This window comes from Pterocles gutturalis, unplaced genomic scaffold, assembly GCF_000699245.1.
Source record: "Pterocles gutturalis isolate BGI_N339 unplaced genomic scaffold, ASM69924v1 scaffold17032, whole genome shotgun sequence".
NCBI classification, from domain to species: Eukaryota; Metazoa; Chordata; class Aves; order Pterocliformes; family Pteroclidae; genus Pterocles; species Pterocles gutturalis.
Window position 1 is genome coordinate 36,136 of NW_010115842.1, and position 18,918 is coordinate 55,053.

Consider the following 18,918-nt stretch of genomic DNA (forward strand, 5'->3'; position numbering starts at 1 on the left):
CAGTACAGCTGAATCGTAAAACTGTAAACTCATCTATACAGAATGGCTGTGGCAGAACTGACGATCTAAACTGTCTAAATCCCATCTTTGTATATAAGAAAGAATAAGGTAATTTTATGCTGCCATCAAATTCCTTTATAAAGGAAAGTCTGAAAAGAAGTTCAGCCAAAACTTATTTCTCAGTTGTGCTGGTTACATGGGAGCAACAATTCCAGTTTCAAACAACTTGGTGCTTCCAAACAAAGAAACTGGACAGGACAAATCCAGTTACACCTAGTGACCTGCAAAAGTAACTATGTCTGCTCAAAAGTGGATAGGCTTGTGCCAACAGCTAGCATCTGCTTACTGGACATTATTCTGCTAAAATTGGAGCTTTACTAGTGTGTAGAATAGGATTGTTTTTTTCCTGCAAACTGAGTAACCAAACAAGACAACAAATAGAATTGCTGAAGGTGGTCTTTGCAAAATTATTAGCTACCACTTTACTATCAGCAACCTTTTTTTTTTTTTTTTTTTTTTTTTTTGTGAAAATCGTGGAGGAGTGAAGCATATTTCATTGTGCTATGAAATTTTTAGACCTAACAAAATTTTTCTCAATCAACCTTAAGAAGTAAGAAAGAGATTTCTGTCTTCCTTTTCCTGGCACTGTTTTAGCAGCCTTTTCCCATGACACAAACCATTAGCCAAGCTACCACAGGGCTTCAGGGACAATTGCATCTTACATGGCTACCTTTATACGCTGCGGCTGGGACTCATTGACTTCAAAGCAGGAAGATCAAAAAATATAACCCAAATCAGCTTCGTGTCTCTCTTTTGACTGCTCTTGTCCTTTGTGTAACTCATGAGTTCATTTGTAATTTCCACAGGGCTCTGACACATGGAGTAAAGCAGCCGAGGACACACAGAGCCTCCCTCAGCCCCTTCTCCCTCCCCTCTGCCTTCCACCTCCTGCAAAGGAGCAGATGAAGGCAATGGAGAAGAGTTCTAAGCGGTGAAGCCTGCATCACTCCTAAAACGATGCTGGAGCTAATTTGCACCACATGAGGACCGGACACAGCTTGTCTGCAGAGAGCTGTGTCTGCTGCAGCATGGTCCCCTGGCCTGGGAGGGGCAAATAACAGACAGAGCTTGATGGAGAGGGCCTGGCAGGGTCCTGAGGGCACCACCCAGCCTCACCTGGGGCCTCCACCCCCAGTCCTGGGTGCAGGGATGCTGTTTAAGCTCAGTCTGGGCCTGTTAAGGGTGTTGTAGCCCCGGCCCAGCCCTATAGCCTGAGCAATGCTGCAGGAAGGGAGTGTCTCCAGTTCTGCTACAGATGTGCTCTGTGTGGCCATGGAGCTCTTTGATCTTGGCCTCAACTCCTGGGTTCATGTTCTACCTTGGTCTCTGTCCTGTCTTATCACCGTGGACCTGCCTAGTGATCCCAGACCTGATCCTGACCTATGGATGGATGCCCTAGCTGGGCCTGGGACCTGCCTCGTCGCTGTGACATTGTGTTGTGAGGTGGGCTCTTGGAGGGACCTAGCTGCTGTCTCTGTTTTGGTTGGGTGCTGTGGTGGGCCCTGGCTGGGGAGGCCCTGTCCTGCCAACGTGGGGATGCCCCGTGGCTCCTGGCCCTTCAGGGAGCAGCCAGGGCAGAAGGCTTTGGATGAGTCACTTGCTTTCTCCTTGCCTTGTTTTCCCATCTTCAAAAGATGGGGCATCTACTGCCTTTCTTTAATGCTTAGAAAAATCTTTAAAGGGAAAAACTTGTGTAAGAGCCAAGAATTTATGTTTAAGCTCTGCTTAATTACAGTGAGGCACGAGTTAGGTAAGGCTCTTGTTTGAAAGATACCTCTTGGGGACTTCTTGGTTGTTGAAGAGTCATTACAGACGCAAATATTGGAAGCGTGTGACCACTGAGAACTTACTTTTATGAGCAGCAATACAAATAATAACTAATTCGTAGTGAGAATCTGCCAAGGTGTTTTCCTATTGACAAAGAAATGTAAGAAATTGCTTTACTGTTTCTCGCACCATTTTCCTCTCCCAGCGAGTGGGGTTCAGGAGTTTGCTGGTTACATAGGAAGGACCTCATCCAGGCACTTCAAGCTCACCTGACACCACTGTTCCTAAGGAGAAAGAAGAGTCTGGGTTGCAAAAATCCATGCGAACAAGTAATTTGTTTCTACCTTCTCGCTGCACAGGAAAAGTCCTGTAAACCACTTTGAATGCTACATCTCAAAACTTAATAGGGAAGGGAGGATGAGCATGCTGTCACCTGTTAAAGGGTATTTGGCCTCTTGGAGTCAAAGCCAGGCTGAAGTAAGGGGTGTATGGTTAACAGGTTATTTTTGAAGGCCGGAGTGATAAGTATTGGTGGAGATATTCCACCAAGGGCAGCTTAAAAGTAGAGATCACATGTCATCCTTAAAGACAACATTCAGTTAAAACTAGAGGAGTCCTGTGCTGCAGTGATGATAATCCTCTCTGACTTTACAGTCCGTGGCTGTATAAATCCTAAGGATATGAGAACATGGAGAAATTATTGCAAGAAAACACACAAAAACCCCACACCAACGCATAATACTCATTTGGGTTGGGCAGTGTAATGTTTTCTGCTTCTCATGGCTTTTGACATGTTGGTACCCAAGATCTTAGACCTGTTACAGAAGGTCCAGATGTTTTGAGGCTCATATTCTGCAGAATAAATTTTTGGTGGTCTTTGTGGCTTATTTGTCTGTCACACTGTTGACTCCAAGGTTGTACACTGACTGGATAACTGTACACCAATTGTTTCTTTAGGCTGCAGCAGCCTATACCTACTTCTAGGGAAGTCAGTGGCAGGACTGGCAGTGAAGTTAGTGTGAATGAAGAATTACTCATTCAGGAATAATTTTGGGCAGGTCGGTTATCCCACTGAGGTGCTGTGACTTTTGGTCAAATTTTCAATACTAAAGAAAGCATTCAGTGGTCCTAAAACATCAAGAAGTGGGAAGCTGCCCCAAAGCCCAGATAATGTGATGTAAGAAGAGATTAAAATGAAGCAGTTGCAGCAAAATATCCTGGATAATTGTGCTGATGGACCCCTGTGTCATTAAAGCTTGGGGGGAGATACGGAACTGGTGAATTGCTGTAATGAATGTTTGCGACACTCAGAGCAATGCACATGCCACTTGTGATGGCTCATTTTAGTTCACTCCCTGAATTTCTCTCTAAACTCATCATATACTACATTTTCTGCTGCTGACATTTAAACCAGACCAGCATACTAATGAATCCAGGAGCAGGGAGAAGTTTTCAGTAGTGGGTTTGCAGCTGCAGTGGACTTAGCAAGAGAAACAACACAGAATTAATTGCCTACTGCTTCTCCAACCTGCACTCATAGGTGACTTTGGCAATTTGCATAGTGGCATCGAGGGTTTGGGATTCAGCTGGAGAATTACAGAGTAATGGCTCATTTCCAAAATCATTTTGAGTTGCTTTCTTCTACTGCCTGCTTTGCTCAAATTGCATGGGCTATTATAGAAACAACACTCCACTAAAACTGACAGGGATGGCATCTCATCAGGAATCTGTCTTTAGCTTGTCCCTCTGAAGTCACTACAGCAAGATGACCACATCCCAGCTTCTTAATCCTCAACTAGCTCCATCTTCAGGTTCCTGTGGTTTATATACAAGCAATTGTGTGCGTGTGAATCAATAAGCTGTCCTACATGTATGTGCCCATCGGGGTTCTGTATTCACTTCTTACGCTATCACCAAGACAACATCTCATTTACAACAAGTAGCAGATCTGGTGTTCCTTAGTGGCAGTTCACCTCTTGCCGTACTCATGAAATGTGGCGTGTGGATGATTCCGTTACAGCCAGGTAAGAGCTGTGCTCTGGGGGCTGCGTTCTGCCAAACCATTGTGAGCTCGGGGCTGGATGCAGCTCCATCCCCAGTGGTGCTGCTGCAGGGACGTGGAGCCTTGCTCTCTGGCCCCTCCTTCGGGACAGGTGGAGGAGAAATCCCTGCTCTTCCCCGAAGGACTTGAGGGAACGCAGCACACCCGAGGATGAAATCATCTTTATTTTCCAAAGAATGCCTCTCCTATCCGCCTGTATACTTGGTATATATTCATCCTACACTTTGCCAATGCCTCTGAGGTTATTTGGAGTTCGGTTATGCAATGTCATTATTGCGACTGGGAGTAAAATGTGAGTAAATATGAACCTCACATTGCCTTCCCTGAATGTGAAATATTGGCTTGTTTGCAAATACTAGGTTTAAAACCAGAAGGAAAATAAGGCAAGATTCTGTCTAATGATTCTTGTGTTTTTAGGGGGTTTGTTTGTTTTGTTTTCTGCTGATAAGTGACATCTCTTAATGTAAGCTGAAGTGTCTCAAATGGTGAAACACAATATTTCTATTTCCTCCAATGGCAGCAGCTAATGAATTTTGTTACAATGCTTATATATGCATTGCTTTATGTAGATTTTATTGTTTTCAAAAATCTGTAAGACAGCAAGAGCTATGCTTTTCCTTTACTGTTTTACCCAGACATTTGTTTACTCAGAATACAAAAATCTATCCTGGAAGACCGGTTAAATATGCATTGTTTGGGTCTAGGGCTCTACCTGTGATATAATATTTCCAAGGGGCCCCAGTAGCTTTTGTTAACATCAGTAAAACTCCTACCAGGCTGGTTGCAGTGCTGTTCATTGTATGTCTTTAGTCTCAGTCTGATGTAACTCAGTGGGAATCATTGGATTCCCCCTGATTTGCTCTGGAATGAAACAAAGAAGTCATGCTCTCTCTTTTTGTTTTAAATAGATGCCAGATCAATATAATTTTTTGCAGACTCTGAGCTACATATTCTATCCTCTGAATGTATACAGAGAAAAATTTCTTCAAGCCAAGAATTTGATGAATAGTTACTGAGGGGCTTTGTTTAAACTAAGAATCATGCCAAATACAGAGATTAGAGACCCATCAGTTTCTATGTTTTAATTTTTTTTATCTGCACGCTGTTTTCCTCCTACTAGCTAATGATAATAAATAGGCTGCCAGTAGCAATCCTACCACCTGTTGAGCTTCATTTCTCATACCCTGCCACCGACAGCACAAACAGGTCTAAACAGCCGTAGGAAAACACTGAAGAAAGAAAAAAGGGAACAAGGATGCCCGTGTCCAGCCCTGCTGTGACTAAAACAAGAAGAGATGACTGCTCCAGAGCATCGGGGAGATCTGCTCCCTGTCTAAGCATGGACCCAGCGTACTCAGGCAAGGAGTCACCTTGGAAGACCACAGCAAATCTAAACATTTGTAAGCAGAATAGTGGGTATACAGTGCAATGTTCAGCTGTTTGATCACAGCTTTTCATTTCAGACATCAGCATTTTCATATTAGTCATTAGAAAATCAGAAAGTATACTTCATTAAAGCATCAGTGTTTGCCAGGCTACTACTGAGTTTGGCTCAGCACGTTACCTGTAATAGTCTCTATTCTCAGAATGGAAAATTTCTGTCTGGCTTATTTAGGTACTAAAAAGAGTAATTATCAATACCTGAAGGCAACTAATAGAATTTGGTTGATTTTTAAATGCAAGATACATGTTTATTCATAGAAATTCTTAGTCATTGCTTTACTAGGACAGATGATTAAAAGCCAAAGGTGTAAATATGTACAGATCTCTTTCCTATATCCACAGTCTCTAGGATGGTGCAGTCTACGTAGCTTACAGAAAAAGGACAAAATCAGCAAACTGAAAACATTGATGTATATTACTATGGCATCACTACAGCAAAATAGGTTAGATGTCCAAGCTCTAAATACTGACTTTAATGAATTTGTCTTGAAAAACGTAGTACTTTCTGTTCTATTTCCCCTCTAAAGGTTAAAAAAACCTGGTTTTGTATCATGATATAAATGCATAGTTCCAAAGCTGAATACTGTTGTATTTCCAAGCAATTGAGACTTTTTTTTTTTTTCAGGGAAATCTGTCAAAAGCCCAACTTCTGTTGTTATTTTCAAATCGCACATAAGGAACTGCCTATAACAGCTTTATTATTTCTTGCTGTCACTGCTATGATATGATACTGTTTTAAGACCAGAGTGTGAACATATTGGAATATGCAAGTTGCTGTAGGCGTTGGGAGGCACTACATAATGGTAAGTGTCTTGATCTGATCACAGTGTAGTCATTTGTTTTTGTAGATCAAAGCCTTCATCCAAAACCTGCTCCCATTTTCGCTATCAAGACAATGAACCAAAACTAAGTCTGCTTTTATCAATATCAAAACTAGGTACATTTAATAATAATAAAATGAGTAAAGCCAAATTAAAATCCTACTGTTGAAGCTGAAAAAAATAGCAAAGATAAAGGCCAATAGGACATAATGACATTTACAACTCTGACTCTCAAATCCCTCAGTGAGATATCGTGGTAGTATTCCCCACAGACTTTTACTCTTTCATTTTCATACTAGTTAATCTGTTTTCTGTTGTGCTGCTCATAACACCAGTAATGTGCAAAACTGCTCATTCTGTGCGTGCATTATATTGACTTGGGACATCATGGCCATGGCTGCATGGGACATGTGTACACTGTGCACCCCCCTCTTCAAAAGGTAAGTACACAGAAATTACACAAGTTGCAGGGACATAAATCAATCATGGGCAAAAAAATCTAACATCAGTGAGGCGAAATGTTGTCTTCAGCATTTGCTGCAAGATTTTTGATTTTTTGGCTTTGAATCTCTGCAGTATCAAGCCACATCCAGTTCTCATTAGTGTGGGGAAAAGTGATTTGGTACTGAGGAGGACTTCATTAAAATCAATACAATTTTGAAGGGAAAAGAGAAGCTGTTCTTATGTGACAATTTAGAGCCCAATAAAAAAGTCCAGAAGTAAAAAATTTCACCTAAGGGAACACAAGCAGTGATTAAACTTAATCAGAACTTTTCTACTAAGTTATTAAATAATACAGGGATTAAACCCACCAGATCATTAGTGTAGCTCAGCAGTGCAGTGTGTACTTAATAAGGAAAAGTAGAATTGAAGTGCAATTCCTTGTTCCAAAGAAAAAGTATTCAACCTGGTTGTTTCTCCTGAGATTTATCTATTCAATCGTATGGATGAGATGCAGAGCCCCCCCCCCCCCAAAAAAAAAAAAAAAGATTCTGGAATTAAGGATTTATGCTTCAGGTAGAATTTGCTCCAAAGTCTTACATCTGATACGTCTTTCAAAAAAGAGTGAGTTCTGTTCATCTGATTGACACTGGCCTCTATTGATTTCCTACTTACTGGATTTGGAGGGGTGGATGCACGTGGCCTTGGTATGGAAAAAGCTGAAAGATCCAATTACATACAACCAGCACTTTGGCTCTTTGCTGGACATTTCTCTGTTCTTAGATGTCATTCTTGCAGGTTAGAAACAAACACACAAAGCCATGTCCATTTGTGAAAGATGGTCTAGCCTTAATCTATGTCCTCTTGAGGTTCCTGAGGAGGCCAGGTTAGAAAGAGATGGCTAATGTTTGATGATTCCATGCTGTCTATTAACATTGAAAAGCATCTGTTCTTTGATATACTTTAAAGAGACACCTAATTAAAAATTCAGAAGCAGACTGATGCTCACAGAAGCTTTGATTCGTTTTAAAAGCCTTTAATAGCCTGGGCTTTTGTAATTACTGGTTTTTTAATTCCATCCTTTTTGCTTACATCCTTTAAGACACTGATTCAAGCAGCCTGAAAGTTAAGTGTATTTTGAAAACTGTAGGATAATCTTTTGCACTTCTGAGTGAAGGAATCACTTAGCATTGCTAGATGAGGGAAGAAGAGGAAAAGAATTGGATTTCTTCCAATCTAGACATTGACTGTTTTTTGGGGTACCGGCAAATGTGAATGCTGTACTTTTTTTGTATAGGCAGCTTGCATTGTTAGAGATGGATCTAATTCATCAAGGCTCAGGTCTAGAGTATGGATTTAGGACCTCCATAATCTTTGGATATTGTTATAGTGGAAAGAGCATTTTCCTCAATCACAAGAATAGGTAGCTTCTTCCGTAAGCAACTGCTCCTCTGTTTTTAATATGTGCAAATTCAGTCTAAGCTTTTTTTGACTCATTTCTTGAAATTGTAGCTGCCCGACTTCGGTAAGTTCCCCTGATGTGAAATAGGCCATGGACTAAACTGTCTCATGAGTCCTCCTACAGACTTGTTTTGTATAAATTAGAATTGTTTTATGATTTTCTGCAACTCTCTGAATGTATTGGTAGGACTCATTGTCTTGCAGATTCAGACTGTCACAGGTTGAGAGACAGAACAATATTCTGGTCTACAACCAGTAGATTTACTCCTGAAGCAAGATCAGCACTGAGGTCACACAAGGTTACCTGAAAAGAACAAAACCCCCTGAAAAGGCATATCATAACCCTTTGAATGTTTAATGACTCAATTTTAATATATACTATTTTATATATATTTCTACCAATATATGGCTTTAGTAATAGAAACAGTCCAGCCCTGAATAAAGAAGGAGTAAAAGTTCACAGTTCCATCAAATTCTTCCTGTAACAGAAGATACTACTTTTTCTTGCATGCGCTGTTTTTATTGCATTCTTTTATCATGGAATACACCACTACACACATCTAACTTTTGCCCAGCTACAGGACCAAGAGAAGCTAGAAAGGAAAAACTCACATGCTGGCAACAGAAAAATAATGATGAGAAACCCTGCAGGTAGGTGAAAGCAACTGCTGGCTGTGACAGAGCCCAGGAATGGTCAACTGGAGCAAGACTGTGAAAGAGGAAAAAAACACTAGTTTCAGCTTTCTTCAGTTGTTGGCCTTTCACGGTTGAGGGTGGCCCAGAATTAGGTGCAGGCTGTGTAAAAGTGGTATGTCTTCCAGATTACAGGTTTTTTCTGTTGTCATGGTAATATTTCACTTTCTTTTTTCCTCCCCCTTGGTGGGACACTGAGTATTACGTGATGATTTTATGGAGGGATGCTCCCTTTACAGCAACAGCAGCTCTGAACTACCTGGTTGGGTAAGCTAGAGAAATGGTAGCAACAATTCTCTTGTGTGACAGCAATTTCTCTGAATTCAAACAGTTTCTAAAAGCTGATGTTATCTTTTGGAGTGTCCTTAGGGCTTTAAAGGTCACTACTCTTATCAAAAGCATTTTCTTCAACTTGTTTTGTCTTTTGCTGAGCTAATGTTGGCCTCCTCTTCTGGGCTAGAAATTCCAGACCAGAACTTGCTTGGTATTTATTGCATGGATGAGCTTAAAATATTAATGCTTATTTTACTGTCTAACTTGGAAAAGACACTTCCAAATTCTTATACTTTTCTTCATAAGTAATCAGAATTGAGTGTTTCGAGCTCTACAGAAATTATTTGACACTCCCTGTCAAAGTCTACTAACTCTGTCAGGTTCTTCCTTAGAAGCCATTTGGTTCTATCACGCCAGCTTCAAATTCACTTTAGTCACCTTCTGAACATGAAAGGCAGTCAGACTTTTCTCTCAGCTACCTGAGACTTCAAGGTTTTAATTGCTTCTGTAGTACCCGTCACTACACTTAGTGGCAGTGGCTCCATTAGGATTGTTCTCAAGACTTTTGGGTCTACAAAGGCATGCAAGTAAGAAATCTTTTTTGATACCAAAGGAATTCAAAAGCACACCTTAAATTTTTAAAACACATGCCTTTCAAGGGATCATTTTTAGCCCGTTAAAATCAATGGCAATCCCTCTACCAGCTTTGATGGATGTCAGGCCAGGCTGTTGTCTCCTAGGTGCTTTCTAAGCTAGGTAGACATAGTAAACAAAACCTAATGAGCTATAATGAACATCACGTTGTTTAATATGTGTTACTTGTCAGAGATATTTTTTGCTTTCAAGTTCAAGTATGTTTCTGTTCTGGAAAGACACTCTGAGTGGCACTGGGAAATGGCATATTTATTTATCGCTTTACTCTTCCCGGATGAGTCTGTTCCATTCGTAAGCAAAACCGAATTTCTCTTATTGCTCACTCCGTAAATAGCATGCTTGAAAATAAATTTAAGCCATGTTCTTCACTGCTTATGATTCCTCATTACGGAACGTGATAAAGCCCAGAGAGATCATAGCTGAGGTCAAAAGCGCAAATGAAAGGTACCTGTTGTAAGCCTGAATTAAAGATATATCATCTGGAATGCAGCTTTCTGCATTGACTTCAATTATCTTTCTATCTGGAGTTTGGGAGATAATTCTAAAACTGTTTACACATGTACTTAATCCTCCTAAAAAAACAACAAGTGGGAGCCCCATCTAGTCTGATTATGCCAACTCTTTCATCTTCCACTGATTTTGTAAACTTTATCTGGAGAACTGGTGTTGAGGGGTGGGGGTTAGAAATCCTTCTAATTCTGACCTTGTATGTGTAATCAAAAAAGCAAGGAAATGTCACCACGTAGATGTATTTGTATTATGTCCTGCAGGGGTTAGTTCTTAGGTCTTTAATCAATAAAAATGCAAACAAAATCATTAGTAAATGGTCCATAGGTTGAAGAGGAGTAGGTGTTTGCGTGATACCTCTTCTGTAATATTGTGGCTAGGACAGGGATGGCAATAAAAATTATTAATGGATTCTTTCAGCCAGAGGGGGTAGCTGGAATCCACAGAGAGTTTAAGAATGTGCAGTATGCGCTGAATGCCAGTACCATAACCTGCACCACTGCAGCTCTCACTGGCTCCTGGGATCACCCAGCTTGTACTGGAACAGGCTGGGACAGCTGGAACACCAAAATTGAGAAGGGATGGAAGAGTGAAAAACAGATTAATTAATGTAAAATAAGTTGCACTTAAATACACTTTTGCATTTCTTTGTATCAAAGAACTCTGCTGCATTGCTGTTTGCTGCTCAGCTGATGTTTGTTTGCACTCATCAGTGTTTGTGTTTGCTGTGGAGTCAGATTTAAGTTGAAGCAGTTGTACCATTCCCAGGACTTACAGCCCTGCTGCGTGTGCTAAAATTAATGAATAGCATTTGGCGCATTTTGCAAAAGAGGGACTAAATGATGTTTTATGTATACATCTGTGCAAATAAGGGAAAAAGCCAGATGAAGCAAGCCCTTCAGCTCTCGGATGAAATGACAAGTTGAAAGGTGACAGCATCTGTAGTAGCTGCCTGGGAACACAGCCCTAGCTAATATGACATGATTTGAAATCGATCTCTTTTATTGATGACAAACACATGCTAACTCAAATCAGCTGCCATTTGCCTTGGGGTAGCCACATACACTCCACAATTAATACCGATTAGCTGGCCTTGATGCAGTCTCTCAGAGCTGGCTGCAGATCAGTTTGCTGATCAGATTTGGAAACAAAATTATGTAGTTGAGAGAGTTGCTGGTCAGACCTTGGAGTGTTGTGTCCATTCCGCTTGAGCCTGAGAGCTTCCTTTCACGTGTTGGAAGTGGATGTGCTTCACCACCCTGCAAGGTAACAGGGGGAGGAGGAAGGAACTGGAAATGAGAAAACAAATGCCTGGTTTCTGAGAAATTACTGAGAGTCTGGTTAAAACTACCTGTGCATCCATCACGTAAATGAATGTTGTGCAGCATAAATCAGATACAATGGAGCCTCTAGTTGGCTGTAGAAGTGTGATACTGAGGGCTCTGGCACACATTCATTTCTGGACACCAAGCTGATTTTCCCTTGAGTTCTGTCATATCCAGATTTCAATCGCACAGTGAAATATTACACTCCCCATCAGATGGCATTTTGCTCTGAGCAGGTATGTTTCTTTATGATACATTTTCCTTCTCTGGGGAAGGAGAAAGGAGAGCAAAGCAACCCTGCTGAATGGCAGCCGAGCACTCTGGGGGAGCTGAAGATAACTGCGAGGCATCATCTGTTCACTGGCAGTGCCACTGCGAAAAAGCGCATGAGGATAAATCAACTCTTCAGTCATATTTCCTATTCTGGAGGGACAGGTGGGTGTGGAAAGCAATGACAGCCTGTAATAGCCTTGGCTAGCCATCTGGCAAGGTTTTTATTTGCTCTGTAAAATGTAGTGAGTTTAATACTGAGTTTAGAAAAAAATTGTGCTGTCTGAAAATTCCATCAGGAAAATAGACTTCCAGGAGAGAGAACTTCTTCCATCCTAAAAACATTTGTAGGCATGAGATACTGTGTGTAAATATGCATGTGTGTATATATGTGTTTTATGTGCATTATATATTTATAAATTCTTTACATAATTAACAAGTATGTTTATTGGTAATGTTGGGTTGTAGTGAGTTAGAACCAGTCACAGAATAATGGGAAGTTTTTGAAATGTGTCTTTCTTTACATACTGAATAAAAGTCATATGGAGAGGAACTTAAACACAGTCTTTAATCAACAGCTTTAAAAGAACACTTGAGAAGCTGCAAAATCAAATATTCAAAGTTTTAGAAATGGGTAGGTAGCACAAGTGTACCCAGATGTTATTTCTCAGCCAGCCAAAGTTGGTCTGTATGTAACTTTGAACATCAGTTTCCTTTGAAGGCTGAGCTGCTGGAGGGCTCATCCCTTCAGCCCTGCTTATCCATTCAGGTCTCCCCTAACCTGCAGCTCTGTCGTTTTGAGCTCAAAGCTGCAATTAACCTGTTTGAGGAGTCTTCACGGAGTTGCTTTCATTGGCAGTAAAATAGCTAGCACGTTATGACCCTACGGTTTGTTGTGCAAAACAGCAACCCAAGGCTTGCCAGCTCCTTTGTCCTGTTTCGTGTTGCAAGCTTTCAGCCAGGATTTAAAAACAATTTCTAGAGTATCAGAGTGAGGATAGATCAGTGAGAAATTTAATTGCTCTGATTAGTGTAGTCTTAACGTGATTTCTGCTCCCAGGGAGGTGTTGGACCAAGCATGGTCGGTAGGTCAACATACCCCAGAATGGAGTTGGATCCCTCTCCTCTGGAGTGACTTCTGAGATGCTGGTAGATGCTGATGAGCAGAAATGCATATGTAAAATGGAGAACTTCACTGAAATTGTCTCTGTGTTAGCTGGGGCTGTGGCCACAGCTGTACCCACCTCTTCCAGGACAGTTCCAGATGAGAAACAGCAATGGAGAAGGACAGGGGAAGGAAATGGTCTGTGCAAGCAGAACAGCTGAGTGAAGTTGTTTGTTTTTCAGACCTTTATATGTCAGGTGCCAACTGACCTTTGTTCTCAATGCTGGGGTCTTTAATGGATCTTTAGGTTATTGAGTGTTGTATTTAAAGTGGGGTATGGGTTTCAGTTAAGGACTGCAGAAAAAAGTCTCCCACTTTGGATATTATTACCTGTGTAACCAGCCATTCCAGTTGCTGCCCAGTGTTGCATGACTGCTGAAAACCGTCCGTCCAATCCCATATACTGGCCTAATGAAGAGGAGAAGGTGGTGTTAGGGACCAACCACAAGTGAGGCAGTAAATGTCTGGGTTTCAAAGAAATAATCAACAGTTGGTAGTCTGGGGTTTGTTTTTATTTTTTAAATAACACTCATTCCAGGTTTATAAATATTTACACAGTAAGCGACATAGGAGCTCTGTGCTAATGATGGCTGTTGGGGAAAAGTAATTGTCCCGCTGGGGATAGGAAAGGGTGAGGAGAGGGCGGCTCTGCTGTAACGTTTCAGCATTGACTGGTTTACAGACAGGCATTACCACGTTACATCGTTTGGAGATCAATAACCACAAACCTGCGCTGCCAGGATTTAGCAACATCTAGAGGATGTGCCTTGGTTTGAAAAAGGCTCACGGGTGAACAAGTGGATGTACCGCAGAGAAGCTGCCAGGTCCCAGCCTTACTCCTGGCTCTGTTACAAAGTGATGGGCATGACGATTACGCTACTGGTGACTCAGTAAACTGCTGCTGTTTCAGCTTTCCTGAAATGTCTGTGGCATGAAATAATTATATTCTTGTTCCTGCTGGTGGTTGTGGCTTAATTGTTTGTTCTTAATAATGCCAAGTCTTGCCATCTGATTTTATAACTGTTGTCTAATAGTACAAAAACCTGCTGGCAGATTTCTTGTCATGGAAACTATTCGATCTTCCGTAGCGCTAGTAGCTTCTATAGCAGAAGTTTAGGAGAGGTTATTTCTATGCCTGGTTCAAGTTAGTTGCATACTTGGTCTTATAATTGCAGGCAGTACCAAAGCTGTTCTTACTTTTATAGAGTTCAGGTTGGAATTTTAAGTATAGTTTTTGCTTCCAAAAAGTTGTTTTTTTTTTTCAGCACACAAGTGATAGAAAATGAATTATAAAATTGTAAATTAATATTCTTGCCTCTTGGAAGGAAGATGCTTTGTGTAGTAGATTTTAGCCACACAGGTCAGTCTTAATCTAGAAACTTGAGCAAAACCTCTCTGGTAGTAGTTACATCCACAAAGATTAAGCATTCAAGAATAAAACATCCCAAAGTTTAAGATGAGCGCTTAGGATTCTTGGCTCTTTAGTATTTACAGTATTGTGAATAAACGTTGTGACACTAGACTCCAACTGTAGAAATGTTATTATTTGAGCCTCCTCTGAAGAACAGACTGACCACATTTTCCACATACACTGCAGAGCATTTTGTCATAAGGACTGAACTAAAATATGAACTTGAGCTCAACAAGAATCATGGATGTCGAAATTAGCTTGAGATCCTGACTGCCTCAAGAAATGTGAAGTTCTCATGTTAAGTAACTTGCTGTACTTGATTTCATCCTTAAACATTTTCCCAATGCTTAAAAAATGAGACAGGTTCGAACACCCTAAGTTCCACTTTTCAAGTACTTACATTTCTGATATTAAACACACTGATTTCAGAATTGCAGCTTTAAACTATTCAAACAGATACCACATAAAAATCTTTGTGAACCATTGAAATGCAAAATGCATCAATGCAAACAAAAAAAAAAAAAAAAAGAAAAAAAAGAGGTGTCTATGGTATCTTCCCTACTCTGATTACCTGGATGATTCCTCTGCATAATTGCTCCACTAAGACTTCAGCAGATGGAGTAATAGGCAAGCTAAAACATGGATTACAAAGTCCTGCACAAGAGGTTTTTGTCTGTTTTGTCTATTCAGAGATCTTTTATCATTCTTCCCCAGAAGGCTCTTTACACCAAGATTACCCAACAGGCTGAGAGAACTATCTGGTCACCATATGGCACACTGGTTCCAGAGATGAGCCCTCCCCACTGGAAGAAGAGCTGCAGTGAGAGACGATGCTGCCCCAGTGCTTGGCAGCAGCTGCTCGAGGATCCAAAGTCAATGTTCATTTAGCCTGCAGGAAGCACCCATATTCCTTAATTCAGGGTCCTTATACCTCAATGTAAATATTTTGCCAATATATTTTTCTCATTATATATGGATATTTTAAGCCCGGTTTTGTCAGTATTTGCTAGAAGCTCCAGCAACTTTTTCTTTCCAATTGTAATGTTTTGAAAACGTCCTATACTGCCTAGTAGTATCCTTTATCCAGATGAAGAGGACAGCAAAAACCCACTGTTTGATTTCCTTTGAATAAAAACCAGCAGGTGACCACTCTAAATGCAGAAAAATCACTTATGAATTCAATATTTATGTTGATGCTGTTCTCAATGTGTTCAGACCACAATGAACACCCAAGCTGTTTAATAGGAGAGACTGTTTTCTAGACGTCAGTTAATCATTTACAGATATAAATGTTGATGTTGGTCCTTATGTTTTGTTCTAGTAATACGGAACTGTGCTAGAATCCAGCTGTTTGCTCATTAACACTCCAAGAACAGAAGAGATTTAACTAAAATAGGCATTAAGTAACAAATCAGCTAAGTTGTGATGTTTACGGCACAGGACCTCCTAAACTCAATCTTAAAGTGTCTTGTTGGTGTTTGACATTATGTAAAGATTTGGCTTTTATACTTTCATTTCACAATCTGTCATTTGCCCACTACAGGCTTGTTTTTACTGAATTGTCGCTGCATTTCATTTATTTTTAAAAACATTTTCTTATATACTCAACTGAAGTGCCTTTATGTCTGCATGCTGGGAACATCCCTATTTCAGCTCTCTTTGATGATCTCTTTGTTTAATTCATGTGCTTTTCATATTTGATGCACTAATTGGCTTTTCACAGTCTGACTTTTCAACTCTACGTGGTAGATCTTATTGCATTAAAATAATTTTTATCCTTCTTTCCTCTGCCATTCTCCAGCTTAGTATTTTCCCTTTTTATTAGTTCTGTGCCATCCTCTTTCCTGTCAGCAATGCGTATGCACATAGATCAAAACTGCTTCAAATTAACATCTCACTCAACACTTTTGCTACTCTGTGAAAGCTTATTTAAAGACTAATTGGCCAAACCTTTTAGCTTCTTTAAGTTTGCTATGGAGGCTCCTCTGCAGCTGTGCAGATTTACAGCACCTCTCAGCCTCGTGCTCTGACTGATGCTGTGGATTAAAATCTGGCATGTGGATGGTAGGTGTGGAGTCATCCATCACTTGTGACCATCATTAGTGCTTGTTCGCATATATCACCTGTCACAGGAGAAATGCTTTGCATCTGAAATAAGTCACCTGCTGAATCGGTTTCAGACATGGTTCTCTCTGTCAGGGAGAACTTTTGTCCCTTTAATATTGTTGACTTTGCAGCATGCTCTTTTGAGCTACCAGGATTGTTGAGAATTTTCTGCACAAGAGCAGACCTCTTTCCTGGATATTTGCTAGCAATAATTCATTAAAGAATTTCTTCTCATCCGTATTTACTGGGCAAATTCTCCGTCAGTCCAAAGAAGACATTTCATGGGAGGTAACTGCTGCTAAAAAGAGAAAGGAAGTACTAATGGTGCATGTGTATATAATCAAGTGTCCATCCTCTCATTGAAAAAAAAAAAAATATATGTTTCATGCAATATTTACTTTTTCAGTCTAGTCTCTTGCCATCCTTTTACAGTTAAACCACCGATTTCTTCAAAAACATTTCCCAAAATCTTATTATGAGAGCACTGCCTCCTTTTTGAAAACCCTCCTCACCTGTGTTTATCTGAGCCCCACAGAGATGATCCTCCCTTGGCGAAGGGGCAAGTGAGGCACAGAGCAGGTGAAGGAGGGCACACATGTCCAATTAAATTTTCTAGGATAGCCAGTGGCCTTTTTCACCAGCAGGCTCTGTGCCTCAGGAATCACACCTGAGAGGTACAGAGGAAGAGATTAAACAGGCTTTAGAGTCTTATCCATGAGAAAAATCTAGATGAGACCTGAAAGCGCAGATATGTTCACAAACATAGTGGGAAGCAGCTTTAGAAATGGGACGCGCTCTTTTTTTTTTTTTTCTCTAAAAACAGAAATGTAATTTCTAAACGAGTGCTCAGGAGTCTTAACACTGGTTTTGTTTCTTCTTCTTTGCTTTTAACCAACATTCAAAAAGCAATAAGTATAGACTGTTATGAAACAAAATCTGGAAACATAGTGAAGAACAAATTCAGTAAAGCAAAGCCTCCCACTTTCTGTTTCAGAAGGAGAAATGGAAAAAAGAAAGAAAAATAAAAAGAAAAAGAAAGAGAAAATATTTATTATTAGTGCCTTAGGAGGCTAGAAAAGACTTAAAAGTCAGTAGATTACCAGAACTAGACCACATTTATCCAAGCCTTTTATCAGAATTAAGGTTCATATCTATTAAGGAAAAATGCATTAGGTGAGTTCAGGGAAATCAAATGAGACTGCGCAAAACTGAAATAAACAGTTTCATCCACTCCTGAAGGAGTGTCAGAATATTAAAACCTAACAAGCTGCAATCTTTTTCCTTTTAAAAATTGTTCCAACATATGTTGGTGGCTGACAGCAAAGTAGGGACTCATTAGAGATTGTGGCAGGGAGGGGAAAGAGGGAAAGGAAATCCACGTCTACCTAGGTCAATGTTCCTTATGTGGCGATTTAGAGATGATTTTTACACAACAGAGCCATGAAATTGGTTTAGTCATGTGCTGTGGCAAAATGATCTATGTGCTCATTAAATGAGAGACTAGTGGAACTGAAAAAGAAGTTCAAACTCTTATAGCTAAACAGGAATATATTTATTGTCTCAATATAAATACTTACTTCAGTCCAATGCATTACTCTGTTTATTTTAGCATGCTAGAACTGTCTCAAATACAGGCAACAGAGCCTGGGTTTTACAGGGGAGGAAGACTTGGCGGTCTGTATCTATTTCCTTAAAAATACTTTTTAAAATGCATGCAATGAATTAATTATAAAATACAACAGAGAAATACAAAACTTTGCTGTTTATTAGGCTTATTAGATAGACTAATTAATATTATTAGATACATTATCAGGATTAGTGACTAAGCGGCCAATTGAAAGCTGATTGGAAAAAAAAATAAGGCAACTGGACCCTAAATCACCCTGATGAGATACAGGATGTAATGGATTGAAATAGAAAAACTGAAGAGTGTTGGGCTGTGGCATGTGAGTTGAATAGTGTAGATATCCATATCACAGCTCTGGAAAGGTTAATTCATGTACTGGGCACAGGAACAGCAGAACACAGGCCCTGGGGGCATCAGTCCTTCCTCCACACTGCTGTTGTTTCTCTTTCAGCACCCATTTGGGAGTTTTGTCCTCATTTGGAGTTTGGAAAATAAAAATAGACAAGAGACGGGTTTTGCAAAACAGGGAGGATTGGTTTTACACCTCATTTGAAAAACTTAGAAGCCTGCAGAGAACGGATAAAAAACATTGTTGTTCTTCATAATGCGTTGCTCACATGCCATCCCACCTTTTCCAACCCCATGCAGAGAGCACTGGCCCTCAGCCCCTGCACAGAACTTCCCTCCAGCCTGCACCCACCTAAGCTCCCCAATTCCTTCCTGATCCGTTCCCAGGGTCCTGTTCAGGTCACTCCTGTTTTCTCACTCCTGGGAAAGGAGTTTTATTCTAGCTGCCAGTCCTGAGAACAGGGTGTGCAGTTGAGGGACAGGT